The following is an 18,085-nucleotide window of genomic DNA, read 5'->3' as shown; positions in this document are numbered from 1 at the left end:
AAAAAAAAAAAAAAAAAAAAAAAAAAGCAGGGACAATATATACTTTTAATTAATTATTTTTAGAGCAGTTTTAGGTTTACAGCAAAATTAAGCAGAAAGTCCGGAGTTCCCATATGCCATCTCCACACACACGCAACTCCTTCCACTATCACATCCTGCAACAGTACGTTTGTTACAATTGATGAACCTACACTGACACATCTTTATCACCTGAAGTCCATATTTACATTATGGTCCACTCTTGATTTAGTCAGAGAGGCTAAACATGAGTTTAGTCAAATGTATAATGACAGGTATTCACCATTATAGTATCATACAGAGTTGTTTCATTGCCTTAAAAACCCTCTGTGCTCTGTCTATTCATCCCTCCCTCCTCTGAACACTTGGCAACCACTGATCCTCTTATGTCTCCATAGTTTTGAGTTTTTGAGAATGTTGTATAGTTGAAATGATCAAGTATGAGGCCTTGTTAGATTGGTTTCTTTCAGTTAGTAATATGCAATTAAATTTTCTTCATGTCTTTTCAGGGTGCAATGTTTTTTAAATAAAATTTTAAATGAAAGTCACATTTAATTATACAGAGTACTAATTTTTTACTTTAAAAAGTAGGTTTAGGACTTCCCTGGTGCTGCAGTGGTTAAGAAACCACTGGGGACAATGCAGGGGACATGGGTTTGATCCCTGGTCCAGGAAGATCCCACATGCCGCAGAGCAACTAAGCCCGTGCGCCACAGCTACTGAGCCTGTGCTCTAGAGCCTGTGAGCCACAACTGCACCTAGAGCCCATGCTCCACAACAAGAGAAGCCACCGCAATGAGAAGCCTACGCACTGCCCCGAAGAGTAGCCCTGGTTCGCTGCAACTAGAGAAAAGCCCGCGGGCAGCAACGAAGACCCAACGCAGCCATAAATCAATCAATCAATCAATCAATCAATTTAAAAAGAAGACCTAAAACATACACATAATTTTAAAAGTAAAAAAATAAAATGTATGTTTACCAACAACTCTTGTGTTGGGGACCTTTCTGTGGGATAATTTGCCCACATACATTAAGTATCAGAATTGTCATCTCAGAGATGGTATGTTCCTCAAGTCTCTCTCAATTTTAGGGACAAGCGGGATGGTTTAAAATACTGATTTTTAAAAAAATTCAGGTATTCAGTTTGCCTAAAAATAAAGTCTGTTGTGGAATAACTGCTGAATTTTTAAAAAGCCCATTGTGTAATCATTACTTTTTTCATTCACCTCCCAGATCTGATGGCACAGTCAGCCTATACCTTTCTCCTTTATCTTTCTCCTTTAGTGGTATCGCTACCACACACATGCCATGGTTTACTTTTCATGTTTTCCTAAACACTACTACTGAAACGCTCTATAGCCATCACTGAGTTCCTAGGATCCATTTATTACCTTGGGCTTTATAGGACTGTCATGATTTAAAAGAAGGAGAGAGAAGGGAAAGGTATAGGTATTTCAGGAAAGGAAAAAAGAATGATCAAAAGCAGGGATGAAACAGTCACGTTCATGCCTGGATGCTGTGAGTGTATTTTACTTTGCAAATGTAAGATACTCTAGGTCAGGAGGTTAGACAATTCATCATACACATTACTTATCTAGTTAGTTAGTTAGATAGTTAGTTAACATTTACAGAGCATACTAAGTGCTGGGCACGATTCTATAACACTTTTCTAATATTCTAACCTCATACAATTTGGGAGGTCCTCTTTGGAAAGCACACATTCAAAGAAATTACAAATACAAAATTAGGTGGCCCTAGAAAGGACCCATGTAAGTGAAGAGATCTGAAAATTAAGCTTCACAGTAAACTCACCTCCATTTCCCATGACTGAGAGACTGAAGTGAAGAAGTAAGCTTCAGGCAGCCCAATTCTTCACCTCTCACAGGCATCCAAGACTGCTTCTTGTCCCACGATCTCCATTTCTCCCTAGAAGAGCTCGGTTATACTGCCATTAGAGCAAAGGGCAAAATTAAACAAAAAGCTTTCATGTTCTGCTTGCCACACATTTCTAGCCACCATTTATGCACTGATTTTATTCACTGCCTTATTCTAGGCAGATTTTCTAACATTCTTTTCATCTTTTCATCAAACCATAACATGAAATTTCTGTATTCCAGAAAGACAGATATGAATAAAGTATCCTTTTTGCCCCCTCTCCACACTTTCCCAGTAATTTATAAAATGATTAGTGTTCTCACAGAACAGTGTGTTCATTGACTTAATAGGCTTTTATGTGCCAGGCTGTACCAGGTACTCAGGATACTAAGATGCATCAGAAATAATTTCTTCCCTCAGGGAACTCACATTCCAGTTTGGCAGAGAACTGATAAGTAAATAAATGATTGCAATAGTCCCTAACTGGCTGTAATAGGACTATGTACAACTGTTATGGGAACCTAGCTTTGAGAATCATTAGCAACGTATAAAATAAATCTTAGAGGATAAATAGATAACAACATGTGGACAAGGAAAGAAAGGGCTTTTAAGCCAGGGGCTCTTAACCAAGGGGTCCACGGTTCAAATTACAGAGCTTGAAGAATTTGGATGAGAAAATGAGTACATCTTTATTTTCACTAACCTCCAATTTGAAATGTAGCATTATTTTCCATTATAAATATAGGTCACAAACTGGAGTAGTATTAGCAATACTTGTAACTTGTCACCAGTAGAAACATAGATATATTCAACATAGATATATTCATATTGCAGTTGACTCAGATTGTTGAAACATTATTTTACACATATTGCTACTTTGAAATTATGGTAGGAATTTGACTCACTGCGAGACCTTATTATTTACTGCATACTACATAACACAAATTTGTTTTCCTAACATTCTGATAATTGTATAGGAATATACAATTATCTCTTTGTAGTAATACGTATGTCTATGTAATAATATGTATGTTTATGCATTTAAATATATTGTTCTGAGAAGGGCTCCACAGACTTCACAAGACTGTCTAAGAGATTCACTGTGAAAAAAGAATAAAAGTAAGGTTAAGAACCGCTGTTCCAGGCAAAGGGAACAGAAGACACAGCAAGTTTGGGACTTTCCTAGTGGTGCAGTGGTTAAGAATCTGCCTGCCAATGCAGGGGACATGGGTTTGATCCCTGGTCCAGGAAGATCCCACATGCCGCAGAGCACCTAAGCCCATGCACCGCAACTACTGAGCCTGCGCTCTAGAGCCCACGGGCCACAACTACTGAGCCCACGTGCCACAACTACTGAACCCTGCGTGCCTAGAGCCCGGGCTCTGCAACAAGAGAAGCCACCGCAATGAGAAGCCCGCGCACCACAACAAAGAGTAGCCCCCGCTCGCCGCAACTAGAGAAAGCCCGCACGCAGCAACAAAGACCCAACACAGCCAAAAAAAAAAAAAAAAGACACAGCAAGTTTAAAGATGAGGAGGACTTGTTCAAGAATTCAGTCACCAGTGCTGCCTTTTCTTTCTCTTGACTCTGAATTCTTCCCACTCCTCTTTCTGCCACTCCCCTAGTTTGGGACACCTGTCCATTTGACCCTCTTCTAATCTATGTTCCACACTTCCCACTATTGGGAATCCATATTCCCAAAGCTGATATTGTGTCACTGCTATTCTGGTTGAAGGGGATCAGGAGACTCCAGCCTGCTTGGCCTTGGTATTGCCTCGATAGGCAGAGGCAAGATCAAGGAACCCTTGGGATCCCTCAGACAGATCTGGAAACCCCTGGCCTAAAAGAGCAAGTGTGGCTTTCAACACCCTCCATGGGGCATTAATACCTCTCCATCCTTATCTTCTATCATATTCCCTGAGCTCTGTCTTCCAGCCTCACAGAAACACTTTTCACTTTTCGTAAAGATCCTGCCCTCTATCACCTTCGGGGGTATACAAGCTATTTTTTCTGCTGGGGACTCTACTTCTCACCACTCCTTTTTCCTGGTTAACACCTACTTATCTGTTAGGTGTTAGTTTAGAGGTCTCTTCCTCTGGGAAGTCCTTCTACTCCCCATGAGAATGGCCCAAATATCTCTCCTATGTGTTGCCTTAACAGCCTGTATTTACCTTCTTTTTTTTTTCTCCTTTATGTAGCATAAATATTTTGTTACACAAGGTACAAAAATACTTTCATGTTTTGGTTGGTTTCAAAGTTTGAAAAGAATGATGGGCCACAGCAGGGGTGGGGTGCGATGTGGAGAGGTACACAAAACGGGCAGAGAAAGGACTTTTTTTTTTTGGCTGCTTTGGGTCTTCGTTGCTGCACGTGGGCTTTCTCTGGTTGCAGCGAGCAGGGGGCTACTTTTCATTGTGGTGCGCGGGCTTCCTATTGCAGTGGCTTCTCTTGTTGCCGAGCCAGGGCTTTAGGCGGGGACTTCAGTAGTAGCAGCACGCAGGCTTCAGTAGTTGTGGCACACGGGCTTAGTTGCTCCGCGGCATGTGGGATCTTCCTGGACCAGGGATCAAACCCATATCCCCTGCATTGGCGGGGGGATTCTTAACCACTGGACCACCAGGGAAGTCCCGAGAAAGGATTTTCTTAACGGCTGTTGGCCCATCTAAGGAGGAGGAAGCAGAGGGCCCTGATTTGAAATGACCAGGAAAATGCTCTGTCTTGGCTGGGTGGTCCTTCCTGTTGGGCGGAACTGGCTGCAGGGCTTGGTCCTCACTGAAGCAGGGTGGGTGCAGGTAGGGGTGTGGACAGAGGGGCTGGGAATGATGAACGATTCATCGTCAGGACGTGTTGCTATGGTGACACAATGTGAGAACAAACGGGTACGCTCACATATACACAAGTTTAAGTGTCTTAATCCATGCCAGAAAACATGCAAAATTAAATGCGTCGTTTCTTTGAGATGGAGCTACGGAAGCACATTTGGACTGGAGGTCAGGCTTCGCTCAGTCCCAGGGAGGCCTCTGAGCTGGGTCTGGGTGTCCCAGAGAGAAGGCCCCTGAATCCTGCTGTGAGCACCTTGAAGAGGGGTTTTGGGGCAGGACAGGGCTGAGGAAGAGGAGAGAAAGGAAACAGGAAACAGTGCACTGAGTCAGGCTTAAAATTCTCAGGCTTTGGAGGGAAGCAGCAGCTCTGCACAGGCTGCCTGGGGGCAGTGGAAGCTCAGGACGGCTTCCTCCTCAGTGGGGCGGGGGCCTTGAGCTGTGGTGACAAGACTGAAGAACTAACAGAACTGACAAGACTTCCAACCTTGCTGGGTGGTATCAGAGGAAGGGTACCAGCGCACCTCTGGACATCAGTTTCTTCATCCTGAAAATGGGAGAGCGCCACCTGACCTACATCCTCTGAGTCTGTAGGGCAGCGGCGGCAGCGGTAGTGGCAGCGGGGTTGGTGAGCGCAGCAGGTGAGGTGGCTGGGGTCAGCTCTGTGGTGTACAGAGGGAAGGGGGCCCAGGACCCTGGGTATGCGGGGATCAGAGGGGCCCTCATCAGCTCTGAGTGTGCTCCCCTAGGGAGGGGTGAGCGTTGGTGGGATTTGGCGTAGCCGTCAGCTTGTTCTTGGCCGTCTTGGTGTTGGCTTTGGCACACTCTAGCCTCAGGGTCTGCGGGTTCTCAGGATCAAAGCGAATACCCTTCAACGCCTTCTGGGCGGCTTCTGCTCCTGCCCGGTCGTCAAAGATCGCAAAACCAGCAGGCTGCCTCGATGTGAGCTTGATCGGGGACGCTTCATACCCCTTTGAACGGCCTGAAGAGCAGGTAGAGTTCTTGGGTTGAATGTCCACAGGGAGGCCACTGGCGAACAGGGTCCGGAGCGCCTCCTCCGTGCGAGCCGTGCGGGCGCTGGGCGCGCAGCCCGGCATCAGGTCGCTCGCGGTGCTGGGGGTGCGGTGTGGTGGCGGTGACAGGGGCAGCCAGCGTGTCCGGCTGGAGTCGCATCAGGCTTCGCGGGCGCGGGAGACGGGGAGGCGGTGCGGCGGACGTGGCGCTGGGAAACCCGGCCGAGCCGTGGTGGCCGCCGCCTCCGCCTTTTCCCTGCGACCAGCGAGTCTTGCCTTCCTTTTATCACGGAATGGTAATAGACTTTTTACTGGTCTGCGCTCTTTTCTCTGGTCGGCACTGAGCCTTTACCCACTGTTTAATTCCCCACATAGGGCCTGACAGTAGTGGGCGTTGGGCGGCTACTTACTGGTTAGATAGATAAACGAATGAAGCCAGAATTGTCACCTAGGGCTATAGCAGAAAAAGGCTTGGAAACCGAGGTAAGTGGTTTGAACTATATCCCCTAGACCAGGATTTTCCAAACTGTACCTTATGAACTATTAGTGGATTGTGAGATCAATTTAGTGGTTTGCAATAATTTTTTTATGTGAAACAGAATTTTATAGAACAGAAGAATAGAATAGAATAGATCAGAGTGCATCACAAGAAGCAAGGGTAAGTTTGTTTCATAAAACTTTTACTTCAGTTATACATACCATGCATATATATGCACATCCTGAACTAGTATGTGTGCCTTGAGTTGTGATTATTTCTTCCAATAGATTAAGTCAAGAAGGTTCTAAAGCTCCTGCTGTAACCACAGGGGAGTCGTTGTGAAGGGTTTCAATTAAGGATGTGATATGGTCACATCTGTGGTTTGGGAAATTTCCTCAGACCATGGCATGAAATGTATTTTGACCAGCGATGGTGGCAATGGGAGCATCTGAAAAGCTACTAGAGTCAACTGAGAAATGACAAGAAGGATAATGGTGTGGGATGGAAAGGAAGGGGTGGGAAGGAGAAATAGTGACTGACTGGAAGACGGTGCTTTTGAGGGGGTTGAGGTTTAAGATCTAGTACTATGGGTTTGATCTGGAATGCCATAATTCAGGTAATGGAAACATCACAGCCAATGTCAATTCAGTAGGAGGAAAATCAATTATACTAAATTTTGAATTGAATTGACCGATCCATTTAGTCAGAATAATTAGCCCACGTTGATATGAATTGCTCTGGATGCTAAATATAGTAGTGACTAATGGGTTAGATTGTCCCAAGTATAAATTACCCATAACTAGTGTTTGAATCTGGTTGCTTAAACATTTAAGCTACTTTTATTATGCTATCACTACAGTGTATGAAATTATCTATGTTTTTGAGTGGGGAAATCAACCTACATAGCCCATTGCTTATGAATTATCTATAGTTCACTCACCTACCTCAAGTTCTTTTCTGGAACAAGACAAATATGAGGAAAAAAATCCAGTAATACGTAATTCATATAATTTAATAAGCATTTCATATGAGAATAAATATTATTTTTGTTTCTCTGTATAATAATTATGTCTTCTCTCGCAAAGTCCTCATTCATCTGGAAGAATTATATAATGTTCTCAATTTACTACGGATGGGCAATGCTTAACCTGGGTGATATGTGGATCACCATATCTTAATTGTAGGACAGGACCGCCTCCAAGCAATCTGAATGTAAATCAGGTATGGGTGTTGTCCTGAATACTTATTTAGGAGCAGAGGAGTAATGGTGGACGAAGGTGCAGCCAAGGAATGAGACAAAATAAAATGTATTCGTTTTTATGCATTAGATTAGTAAGCTAATGATAAAATAATGATTAAAGGCTCACATTAGAGCAACAACTTTTAAATTTTGACCCTTATCATTTAATATTTAGTCTTACGTGTTAAACTAGATGTGAAATTTCTAAAGGATGTTGTGGGCCCCCCATAGCACTTAGCAGTGCCCTGAGCCATGCTTACTGACTGAATGATATATTTATTAAAACTTACAATGTTGCCCATCAACACAATTGGCTTGAGGAGATGTGATATATAATGGAATATTACTCAGCCATGAAAAGAATGAAATATTGCCATTTGCAGCAACATGGATAGACTTAGAGAATATTATGCTTAGTGAAATAAGTCAGAGAAAGATAAATACTCTATGATATCACTTATATGTGGAATCTAAAAAATAACACAAATGAATCTATAAACAGAACAGAAACAGATTCACAAACATAGAAAACAAATTTATCTTTACCAAAGTGGGGGAGGAGGGACAAATTAGGAGTATGGAATTAACAGTTACAAACTACTATACATAAAACAGATAAGCAACAAGGATTTACTGTATAGCACAGGGATTTATGCCCAATATCTTGAAATAACCTATAATGGAATATAATCTGCAAAAAAAAAATCTGAATCACTATACTGTACACCTGAAACTAATACGATATTGTAAATCAACTATACTTCAATAAAAATAAATAAAATATTTTCAAGCTCTTAAAAAAATTCCAGTGTTAACTTCCAATTACCACTAAATTCTTTTTATAGCTAAAATGAATTACTTGAATTAAAGCCATCTGCTTAAAGGTACAACTATAAAGTTAGGTGACTTTTAAAAAAAAACATAAATATAAATTATGTTGTTCCTCAAAGTTGAAACTCCAGAAGGCTACACACTTGTTGAACAATAATGTAATTACTCAGAATGAAACAGGAGGGAAGGAGGCAGGGCACAGCCTTTGAAAGAATGACATAGCCTGAGGACATGACATAAACTGATTAGAACCAAATAGGTCCAAAATGGTGGACAAGTCGACTTCCACTAGACCTTGAATCTCAGTATACGCCCACATCAGCAAGCTGAATGACACACCCACAGGCACCATGACAGTTCCATAAGGATCAAAAAGTGGGCAGTGGCCCAATTCCTAGAAATCCCCTCCCCTTCCTAAAATAGCTGGAGTACTCTTCCCACTCTTTAGCCTATGAAATTTATATATCTTTATATCTTATTTATATATCTTTATATCTCTCCACTCCTATAAAAACTGACAATGCCATACCCTGGGAACTTTCTCACCTTCTGAGGTGGCCCACACTCTGTCTGTGGAGTGTGTTTCTCTCTAAATAAATTCACTTCTTACCTAACACTTTGTCTTTCACTGAATTCTTTCTGCAATGAGACATCAAGAACCTGACCTTCGTTAAGTCCTGAAACCAGGTGTGTGATCTCAGTTGGAAGACTGTGGGTTTTGGCTCGGGTTCGAGTCTCAGCTCTGAGACTCAGTCCCAATCTGAGGGGCATGGTTTCAAAAGCAACAGCAAACTCTTTTGCAATTGCCTTTAAAGCCAATTTAAGAAACATACAAGAAAAACAATTCACTTTATAAATACGGCTAATTTCTGTTACCCCTCTCACTGGAAAAAAATACATATCTGGATTATTCATTTTACTCATCATATTTGGCTTTAGATAACTCTTGGTTGTGGTTTTTTTTTTGGTGGTACGCGGGCCTCTCACTGCTGTGGCCTCTCCCATTGCGGAGCACAGGCTCAGGACGCGCAGGCTCAGCGGCCATGGCTCACGGGCCCAGCCACTCCGCAGCATGTGGGATCTTCCCGGACCGGGGCACGAACCCACGTCCCCTGCATCGGCAGGCGGACTGTCAACCACTGTGCCACCAGGGAAGCCCTCTTGGTTGTGTTTCTAAAAAATGTCCTTGAAGAATAAATTTGTAGCCATTAAATGTACTGAAATAAACATGACATAGGATCATTGTAATATACTAAATCTCCATATTGAGAAATTTTAAAAATTGTATTGAAGTATAGTTGATTTACAATGTTTGTCATATATATATATATTCTTTTCCATCATGGTTTATCACAGGATATTGAATATGGTTCCCTGGGCTATACAGTAGGACCATGTTGTTTATCCATCCTATATATAATAGTTTGCATCTGCTAATCCCAAACTCCCAATCCTTCCCTCCCCTACCCTCCCTTCCCCTTGACAACCACAAATTTGTTCTCTATGTCTTTGAGTCTGTTTCTGTTTCATAGATAGGTTCACTTGTGTTGTATTTTAGATTCCAAATATAAGTAATATCATATGGTATTTGTCTTTCTCTTTCTGACTTACTTTGCTTAGTATTATAATCTCTAGGTCCATCCATGTTGCTGCAAATGGCATTATTTCATTCCTTTTCATGGCTGAGTAATATTCCATTGTATATGTATATCATACCTTCTTTATCCATTCATCTGTCAATGGACTTTTTTTTAAACATCTTTATTGGAGTATAACTGCTTTACAATGGTGTGTTAGTTTCTGCTGTATAACAAAATGAATCAGCTATACATACATCCCCATATCTCCTCCCTCTTGCATCTCCCTCCCACCTTCCCTATCCCACCCCTCTAGGTGGTCACAAAGCACTGAGCTGATCTCCCTGTGCTATGCGGCTGCTTCCCACTAGCTATCTATTTTACATTTGGTAGTGTATATATGTCCATGCCACTCTCTCACTTCGTCCCAGCTTACCTTTCCCCTTCCCCGTGTCCTCAAGTCCGTTCTCTATGTCTGCGTCTTTATTCCTGTCTTGCCCCTAGGTTCTTCAGAACCATTATTATTATTATTATTTTTAGATTCCATATATATGTGTTAGCATATGGTATTTGTTTTTCTCTTGCTGACTTACTTCACTCTATATGACAGTTTCTAGGTCCATCTACCTCACTACAGATAACTCAGTTTCGTTTCTTTTTATGGCTGAGTAATATTCCATTGTATATATGTGCCACATATATACAACTTACTTCACTCTATATGACAGTTTCTAGGTCCATCTACCTCACTACAAATAACTCAGTTTTGTTTCTTTTTATGGCCGAGTAATATTCCATTGTATATATGTGCCACATCGTCTTTATCCATTCATCTGTTGATGGACACTTAGGTTGCTTCCATGTCTTGGCTATTGTAAATAGTGCTGATGTGAACATAGGGGTGCATGTATGTTTTCGAATTATAGTTTTGTCTGGGTATATACCCAGGAGTGGAATTTCTGGATCATATGGCAACTGTATTTTTAGTTTTTTGAGGAACCTCCCTACTGTTTTCCACAGTGGCTGTACCAATTTACATTCCCACCAACAGTGTAAGAGGGTTCCCTTTTCTCCACACCCTCTCCAGCATTTATTATTTGTAGATTTTTTACTGACAGCCATTCTGACTGGTGTGAGGCGATACCTCATTGTAGTTTTAATTTGCATTTTTCTAATAATTAACAATGATGAGCATCTTTTCATGTGCATAATTGGCCATCTGTATGTCTTTTTTGGAGAAATGGCTATTTAGGTCTTCTGCCCATTTTTCAGTTAGTTGTTTGTTTTATTCTTATTGAATTGTATGTGCTGTTTGTATATTTTGGAAATTAAGCCCTTATAGGTCTCATCATTTGCAAATATTTTCTCCCAGTCTGTAGGTTGTCTTTTCATTTTGTTTATGGTTGCCTTTGCTGTGCAAAAGCTTATATGCTTGATTAGGTCCCATTTGTTTATTTTGGTTTTTATTTCTATTGTCTTGGGAGACTGACCTAAGAAAACATTTGTATGATTTATGTCAGAGAATGTTTTGCCTATGTTCTCTTCTAGGAGTTTTATGGTGTCTTGTCTTATATTTAAGTCTTTAAGCCATTATGAGTTTATTTTTGTGTATGGTGTGAGGGTGTGCTCTAACTTCATTGATTTACATGTGGCTGTCCAACTTTCCCAACACAACTTGCTGAAGAGATTGTCTTTTCTCCATTGTATATTCTTGCCTCCTTTGTCAAAAATTAGTTATCCATAGGTGTGTCGGTTTATTTCTGGGCCCTCTATTCTGTTCCATTGATCTGTATGTCTGTTTTTGTGCCACATATTGAGAAATCTTAAACCGTGTATACAGGCTGAAACTGTGTAGTGAGGATCGTCTATAATTAACGCATGGACCACTCTCTCTAGGCGTTCTTTTTTTAAAAATTAATTTATTTTTGGCTGCTTTGGGTGTTCGTTGCTGCATGCGGGCCCTCTCTAGTTGCAGCAAGCGGGGGCTACTCCTTGTTGCGGTGTGCGGGCCTCCCATTGCAGTGGCTTCTCTTGTTGCAGAGCACGGGCTCTAGGAGCACAGGCTTCAGTAGTTGTGGCATGCGGGCTCAGTATTTGTGTCTCGTGGCTCTAGAGCGCAGGCTCGGTAGTTGTGGCGCACGGGCCTAATTGCTCCGCGGCATGTGGGATCCTCCTGGACCAGGGCCCGAACCCGTGTCCCCTGCATTGGCAGGCGGCCTCCCAAACACTGTGCCACCAGGGAAGCCCTCTCTAGGCATTAAGTTTGCTCAAGCATTAATACTAATAATACACCAATAAAGGGGAGAATTTTTACTGTGCATCTCCTAGGACCCAAAGTTGGTTAATGACAACTATGTTTGTAATATCAGTATCACCAGATGCCACAGCAGTTTGATTAAATGTAGATAGGAGAACAACTATATTTTGTGACTATAAGCAAACATCTAGGTACACTTCAACATGTCTCCTAAGTACAAGAATAATCTCCTACATAACCATAGTATAATTACCACACTCAGAAAATCCAGCATTGATACAATACCATCATCTAACATAAATCCATATTCAGATATCCCCAACTGTCCATAGGCCACATGTTTTGAATCCAAAATTGAGAATCCCTCCCAGAAAGAAGTTCTCTATCACTAGGATTATATCTTTCACCTTCTTATCTGCCATATTCCTTGTGCCACAAAAAGAAAACTCTTGGTTTGCTCTCATCTCTGCTGAATTTCAGGTCAGCTATTCTTTGTGTAATGTTTCCAAGCCAGCTATCCATTTGTATCTATTTTTGAGACGTTTAATATGTATTTGGGTAATTCCTGGGTTAAAGTCCACTTCTCCCACAAGACTGTTTCACAAGGATAGTGAGTGTTTCCTCCAGCCCCAAATGTATTTCCAAGTGCAAGTGCTTGGTGCATAATAGGTTTTCAAGAAATATTTTTGGAATGAATGAATATATAAAGTGTTTAAGTCGGCAGAATGCCTGTATTGTCTTTATATCTCTCTGCATCCCATAGAGTGGGCCCTCAATGGGAGTTTAATAGACCTTTGTAAAGTGAAAATATTCAGCACCATAGCTGGAAGTATGCTTTGACTATTTCCTTTGCACTTTCCTTTGACATTTAATAATATTTAACGAGCAGAAGAGGTATACAGGGAATGCTGAATTTGATCTCCAATTCAGTACACAGAGATGTAGGAATTTATTAACTATGGGGAGAATCATTGCTGTGACAATGGAAAAATTAATTTTTCATAATTTTCATATATTAAACTATCATTTATTATGCACTTACTAAGTGTCAAACACTGTGCTAACTACTTCACATGCAATGAAAATTTTTATTATTATATATATTTTTTTAAATTAATTTTATTTATTTTTGGCTGCGTTGGGTCTTTGTTTCTGTGCGCAGGCTTTCCCTAGTTGCAGCAAGCAGGGGCCACCCTCGTTGCGGCGTGTGGGCTTCTCTTGTTGCGGCGCATGGGCTCCAGGTGCGTGGGCTTCAGTAGTTGCAGCACTCAGGCTCAGCAGTTGTGGCCCACGGGCCTACTTGCTCCATGGCATGTGGATCTTCCCGGACCAGGGATCGAATCCGTGTCCCCCGCATTGGCAGGCAGATTCTTAACCACTGCACCACCAGAGAAGTCCTATTATATTTTTAAAGATAAGTTTTACTGAGGTATACTTGACATTCAGTAAAATTCATACCTTTTGGTGTACAGTTCCATGAATTTTGACAAATGCTTTAGTCATGTAACTAACTACCATTACAATCATGATATAGAATATAAATATTTCCATCACCCCCAAATCCTCTTATGTTCCCTATTAACAAACGTCACTTACTCTTCCTACTTTAGTATATTTTTCTCATTTTTTAAAATAAATTTGTTTATTTTATCTATTTATTTTTGGCTGCATTGGGTCTTTGTTGCTGCGTGGGCTCTCTTCTAGTTGCAGCGAGCAGGTGCTACTGTTCGTTGTAGTGTGTGGGCTTCTCATTGCGCTGGCTTCTCTTGTTGCGGAGAATGGGCTCTAGGCATGCGGGCTTCAGTAGTTGTGTCACGTGGACTCAGTAGTTGTGGCTTGTGGGCCCTAGAGCTCAGGCTCAGTAGTTGCGGCACACGGGCTTAGTTGCTCTGCGGCATGTGGGATCTTCCCAGACCAGGGCTCGAACCCATGTCCCCTGCATTGGCAGGCAGATTCTTAACCACTGCCCCTTTCCCATTTTTTTGGAGAAGAAAAACTGAGGCTAAGAGCAGTTGAGTAATTTATTCAGAGTTACGTAATTAGTAAGTGGCAGAGCTTGGACCCCAGCCAAGGTCTGTCTGACTCTAAATCCCAAGATTTAAGGATGCCACCCTGCCGTTACTACTTTGTGGTATTTCACTTGCTCAGCATTGTATTTCCCATTTTGTTACACAATGGCCATAGAGCTGTAACAACAAGAGGAAATTAAAATGAACCTTTCAAAAATACTAAGAATAAGGTAAATGAATGACAAGATAAATTTTATGTCAAACTAGAGGTATATACAATATTGCATAAGATTAAAAGCAAGTAAATTTTTGGTTCGTTGATATGGTAGTAAATATTTTAGTAGTTGTGAGTTTTAACTTTACTTCACAACTGAGGACTCTATTAGTCACTTGAATCTAGGAATATCCTAGGATAAAATTTGGGGGTTTGTCGCTGCCTGACGTGTCAGACCCAGACAGTTCCTGTCCTCAGGTAGCTTACCACTGAATCTCAGAGATAAAACGATTACCTGCATTATGGTTTTATTTAGAGTTCTAACATGATGCATCTTAGCCTAAATCAGTTACAGAGTGTTTTGTTGAATTAGGTAAATTAAAAATCTACTTAAAAATAATTTTAATAGATGGAACAGGGAATCCTCAAAGTAGCCTTAATATAATAAACATTTTGTATTTTTAATATATTAGAAAGACAGTGTTCAATTTAACTACTAAATTTGGGGGTGGTTTGTTATGCAGCAAGAGACAATAGAAAACTGATACAGGTACTAGAGTATTGGTCTGTTCAAGTAGGAAGATCAAGTCACATTTCTGAAGTCTCCAAATTACAAATTAGCTGCATTTTGTAAGTCAGTTGTTTAAAATTTAGAGTATATTGTCTCATAGAAACAGATGCATTTTCTTACCAAGTAGTTTGGACATAATTGAATCTTTATGTGGTAGTTCAGGATTTTTCCATTGCCTACATTCACTGCACATCTCTGAGGTTAATATACAAAAGGTGCTCACAACTGAGTTGGCTGTTTATTGACCTTGTGCCAGGTCACTGCTTTTTTTTAAGCAAATGTTTTTAGACAAAAAACTAGTGGCTTAAACTGCACTATTTATTTGGCTCATGAATCTGCTGGGCAGTTCTGGTCTGGGACAGGCTTAGCTGATCTCCAATGGCTCTTTCATGTGTCAGGGATCAGTTGGTGGCTTGACTGGGGACTGGCTTGTCCCAGATAATCTCACTCATATTTCTGATCGTTCACTGTCTGTTGGTTGGGGGTAATAGGCGTGACTTAGCCTCACATCTCTCATAATCCTGTAGGTTTGTTTAGGTATGTTCATATAGCAGCAAGATTCCAAGAGAAGCAAGGAACTAAGCCCCAAAGTGCAAGTTCTTTTCAAGTACTGCTTGCATCACATGTGCTAATGTTTCATTTGCCAAAATAAGTCACATAACTCACCTAGATTTAAGGAGTGAGTAAATGGATTCTACTTCTTTATGGGAAGAGGAGAGAATTATGGGCATTTTTACAGTTTACCTCAATGTCAACTTAAATTCAGATAGAAAATATAACAGAAGGCTAAAGAAAGAAAAAAAATCAGTGTAGGTTAGAAAGAGCTGGTCTCTTGACCTCATTCTCTGTTGGAGAATGAGAAGAGATGTTAAATGCACCTGAGATTGCTGGATAGAGGGAGAGGAGTACAAAGGGCATAATAAGATAGAGAACCCAGCCTCTATCTATCTATTAAATCTTGAAGATAGGCATCACATGACCTTGCCAAAGGGATGCACTCTGCCCCAGACAACCTTCTACCTCTTTAACTGCACTGTCTGGCCTCTGTTGTGTGTAGGCTCCCCCTGACCTGCAAAGCACTTAAATGTCAGTGTTACTCAGGGTTTTGATCCTGCTCCTCCTTTTATCCTTATTCTACACATTTGCCCTAGGTAATTTCATCTGATTTCATGGCATCAGCTTCCACCTATTCAGTGATGAAGTCCAAATCTACGTATGTAGCCCTGACCTGTGGCCTCCATAACCATGTTTCAATGAATTCTTAGACATCTGTGCCTATATAGCCTCCAAGCACTTCAGCCTCAATATGTTCAAAACCAAATTTATTTTCATGCCCAGAGACCCTGATCTTTCTCCTGCTTTCCTGTTTTTAGTTAATGGTTTCACCTTCATCCATTTACCTAAGGTAGAAATCTAACCTCATTGTCATTCTTGATTACTTCCTCTTTATTTACTACAATTCCTGGTGATTCCATCTCCTACATTTTGTATTTATCCCCTTCAGTCCATTTCCACCCCATCGCCTTGGTGTGGACTCTCATCACCTCTCCCCTGACCTCTTGCAGCAACCTCTTAACTGGTCTTCCTCAAATATTTTCACCTTTCTAGTTTTTTGCTACTCCATTCCATTCAGGGACGTTGTAAGACCCAAGTTTGTTCATGTCACTCTATTTAAAAATGTAAGCTGGGTCTCTATTGCCTACAAAGCTAAGTCCCAATTCCTTAAAAGCATGGCTCACCAAGTGCTTAGCTATCTGGCGCCACCTGATCGTACCAGCATCATCTCCTGCCATCCTGCCCCACCCCATCCCCTTTTATCCAACTTCACTGAACTTCTCACTATTCCCCATCAACACATGCCCTTGCACAATGCTGGGCTTTGGCCCATGTTGTTTACCCTTTCTGGATTGCCAGCCCTCTCTTCTCCATCTGATAAATTCTTATTCATCAGCACAGCTCATCAACCTGTCACCTCCATGCTGATGACTTCCCTGAGCCATCCAGAGTTAGTCACTTGTTCTTTGTTCTCTTAGCCTTTGGCCCTTTCCTTCGGCAGTGACCATCTTGCATGCTTTTGGCCATCTAGATTCTTTTGAGCATCGGTGTTATGTTTGGCAAATTTTTAGCCACATGAATTCCATCTCTCTGAAGTAGAACCCAGAAAATTCAGATTTCCCTTGCAGCTAAGAAGCCATTAAAGGATCTGAGCTCCCTCAATCAGATGTACCTGAACGGAACTTTTTTTTTAGAAGTGAGCATTAGTGTGTAAGGGGGCAAGGTGTGGGGCTGATCTTCGGTCAAGAGTGATCAGAACAAGTCTTTGATTCTTGGGATGGCAGTAGCAGAGCTGCCTGTGTGTAGGCCGTACTGCGGAGAGGTGATAAGTGTGGTGTTTGCTAGACCAGCTCTCAGGAGTGGCTGGGCATGTTTGGGCTTCAGAGTCTGGCTCTCCAGCTTTGTGGGATAGTCTGTGAGCCATCTCACATGCCATAATAAGTTAATTTATTGCTTAAACAAGCCTAAGTTTGTCTGCTTTTGCGATGACTGGAAAACAGTGAAACACTTTGGTAGAACATATCAAGTTTTATGGTACAAGTTGTATTTTATCAAGTTGTATTTAAGTGTCTATTTCCCTCACTAGATTAATCACAAGTACTGTATCTTAGGCCTCCTATACGTAGTTCTAATTTCTTATATCACTCAGATAAAAAATCTATATTGGGTGCCAACTCTGTGCCATGTGCCATGCTAGTCACTGGGGATATAATAGTAAAAAAGACCCATGTGACCTTTGCTCTTACAAAGTAAACAGTCTACAAGATCTGTGCCTGAAACATTCTAGGTATCCAGTTAGTTTAAATACCAATTCATTTGATTAATTATTTCAATGAATGGATATTTACATTTTGAAAATGTAAAAATAAATGAGAAATGTCCTTACGTTTCTCTCAGGCTAATAGGAGACACATATGTAAACAAATAATGTCCGTGCGATATGGACAGTGTGATAACTGAAATATGTTCCAGATTCCTTGATGGTAGAAGGGAAAACATGAAGAATCTGCTTGGAGGAGTCAGGAATGAAAGAATGAATTACTGAACTTGTAACATTTGAGCAAATGTGCTTGAGAAGATGTCCTCTTTTTTCCCTTTATCCCTTTTATTTCTCTTTTCCCTCTTTCC

General features: G+C 41.2%; 1 pseudogene; it reads right to left on the bottom strand.

Moving 5' to 3' along the window:
- Nucleotides 1-5,173: 5,173 nt before the first annotated feature.
- LOC103076401 (RNA-binding protein with multiple splicing 2-like) lies at nucleotides 5,174-5,809 on the bottom strand (annotated as a pseudogene).
- Between the last annotated feature and the right edge of the window lie 12,276 nt (nucleotides 5,810-18,085).

Source organism: Lipotes vexillifer, unplaced genomic scaffold (assembly GCF_000442215.2).
Source record: "Lipotes vexillifer unplaced genomic scaffold, Lipotes_vexillifer_v1.1 scaffold732, whole genome shotgun sequence".
NCBI lineage: Eukaryota > Metazoa > Chordata > Mammalia > Artiodactyla > Lipotidae > Lipotes > Lipotes vexillifer.
The sequence above is the reverse complement of the archived record's forward strand: the minus strand, read 5'-3'. Positions and strand labels throughout refer to the sequence as shown.